The sequence below is a fragment of the Mesoplodon mirus genome (genome assembly GCF_964341445.2).
Source record: "Mesoplodon mirus genome assembly, chromosome: X".
NCBI classification, from domain to species: Eukaryota; Metazoa; Chordata; class Mammalia; order Artiodactyla; family Ziphiidae; genus Mesoplodon; species Mesoplodon mirus.
Genome location: NC_138981.1, coordinates 114,204,797 through 114,207,798, shown reverse-complemented (window position 1 = coordinate 114,207,798; position 3,002 = coordinate 114,204,797).

The following is a 3,002-nucleotide window of genomic DNA, read 5'->3' as shown; positions in this document are numbered from 1 at the left end:
TTTTTTGCGGTACTAGGGCCTCTCACTATTGTGGCCTCTCCCATTGCGGAGCACAGGCTCCGGACGTGCAGGCTCAGTGGGCATGGCTCACGAGCCCAGCCGCTCTGCGGCATGTGGGATCCTCCCAGGCCAGGGCACGAACCCATGTCCCCTGCATCGGCAGGCGGACTCTCAACCACTGCGCCACCAGGGAAGCCCCAAGAAAATCACTTTTGAATGGCTTTTAAATTTGCATTAAGAGTGATTCACCTGATGTCAACTTTAGGATTATATGCTATTTCTTTTTTTTTAAATTGAGGTATAGTTGATGCACAATATTATGTAAGTTTCAGATGTACAACATAGAGATTCACAAATTGTAAAAGCTATGCTTCATTTATAGTTATTATAAAATATTGGCTATATTCCCTGTGCTGTACAATATATCCTTGTAATGTATTTATTTTATACATAGTAGTTTGTACCTCTTAATCCCCTACTGCTATCTTGCCCCTCCACCCTTCCCTCTCCCCACTAGTAACCTCTAGTATGTTCTCTATGAGTCTGTTTCATTTTGTGTTATATTCACTCGTTTGTTTTCTTTTTTAGATTCCACATATAAGTGATATCATACAGTATTTGTCTTTGTCTGACCTGTTTCACTAAGCATAATACCCTCCAAGTCCATCCATGTTATTGCAAATGGCAAAATTTCATTTTTTTAAATGGCCGAGTAGTATCCATTGTGTATATACCACATTTTCCTTATTCATTCATCTATTGATCGACATTTAGTTTGCTTCTACATCTTGGTTATTGTAAATAATGCTGCTGTGAGCATTGGGGTGTGTGTATCTTTTTGAATTAGTGTTTTGTGGGGTTTTTTGGATATGATTATATGCAATTTCAAATGTGTCCCAAATCTCTGCCTCTGAGTCACTGAGCTATTAGTGTAGCTCCTGACAAAGAGAAATCCCTTAGTTGGCTGTTCCTGGGAATCTCTAGCTCTCTGTTTTCAGAAAATAAATTCATATAGGTCAGAAAGGAGTGAGGGTGAGGAATGTCAAGAAGTTCAGGCAGGAGGAAAAAAAGGCCTAACAGAATTGACACCACATCTTCCCTATTGTTAGCAAGGGATTATGGGAGGGAAGAGGTAGAAAATGGGAGTGCTCAGATATCTGGGAAGAAGAGCCCAAGTATCCACAGTTTGATGGCACCTGAACTCTACTATTCATTCAAGTCATAATCTTTTTTTTTAAATTGAAGTAGAGTTGATTTACAATGCTGTGTCAATCTCTGCTGTACAGCAAAGTGACTCAGTTATACACATAGAGACATTCTTTTTTTTAATATTCTTTTCCATTATAGTTTATCCCAGGAGATTGGATATAGTTCTCTGTGCTATACAGTAGGACCTTGTTGTTTATCCGTTCTAAATATAATAGTTTGCATCTACCAACCCTAAGCTCCCAGTCCATTCCTCTCCCTCCCCCACCACCTCTTCTCTTTGGCACAAGTCTGTTCTCTATGTCCGTGATTCTGTTTCTGTTTCATAGATAGGTTCATTTGTGTCGTATTTTAGATTCCACATATAAATGATATCATATGGTATTTGTGTTTCTCTTTCTAACTTACCTCACTGTTGGTGGGAATGTAAGTTGGTGCAGCCACTAAGGAAAACCGAATGGAGGTTCCTCAGAGAACTGAAAATAGAATTACCATAGGATCCAGCAGTCCTACTCCTGGGCATATACCTGGACAAAACTATAATTCAAAAAGATACATGCACCCCTATGTTCATAGCAGCACTATTCACAATAGCCAAAACATGGAAACAACCTAAATGGTCCATTGACAGATGAATAAAGAAGATGTGGTACATACACTCAGTGGAATACTACTCAGCCATAAAAAGAATGGAATAATGCCATTTGCAGCAACATGGATGCAACTAGAGATTATCATACTAAGTGAAGTTAGAAAAGGAAAGTCATAATCTTTAAAAATGGCTACCAAATACCATTGAGTACTTATTCATTTCTGTTCTGCATGGACAATGTCCTTAATAGACAGCTGCAGGACCCTGATTACACTCTGTTTTGCTTATTAGATCCTGTGGCTTACTCCCATGAAGAGAGAACAGGTCTCATTGGTACAAAATAATCATGCTCTCAGCCCCAAAGAGCATCACTTCTGCTGTAGACAGAATTGTGTCTTCTGAAAATTCATATGTTGAGCCCTCACCCAGAAGGTGACTGTATTTAGAGATAAGGCTTTTAGGAGGTCATTAAGTTTAAATAAAGTCGTAAGGTTATGGGCTTCCCTGGTGGAGCAGTGGTTGAGAGTCCACCTGCCGATGCAGGGGACACAGGTTCGTGCCCCGGTCCGGGAAGATCCCACATGCCGCGGAGCAGCTGGGCCCGTGAGCCATGGCCGCTGAGCCTGCGTGTCTGCAGCCTGTGCTCCGCGGCGGGAGGGGCCAGAGCAGTGAGAGGCCCGTGTACCGCCAAAAAAAAAAAAAAAAAAGTCGTAAGGTTATTATCCTAATCAGATAGGACTGGTGGCCTTATAAGAAGAGAAAGAGAGAGATCTCTCTCTCTCTGCATGCGCACACACTGAGGAAAGGCTAAGTGAGACCACAGTGACAAGGTGGCCATCTGCAAGCCAGGAAGAGAGATCTCACTAGAAGCCAAGCCCTGCTTCTAAAACTATAAGAAAATAGATTTCTATTTTTTAAGCCACCTAGTCTATGGTATTTGTTATGGCAGCCCAAGCTGACTAAGACATCCTCCATTCTTCTTTCTTTAGCCAAAGAGGATCAGAGGGAACAATAGCCAAAGTATTGCCTACATATAAAACACAGATAAAGAAATTCCCTGTGTGGAAGTTTGGTGTCTACAGTTGTTTAAAGGGCAATTTGGCTTGTCTCTTTGTGTTTTAATAGCAGAAAGACATTTCACATAATAATTCAACTCCGTGGCTCACTCTAATCTAGGTCTGTGAGGGGGGATTTGCATTCTTTC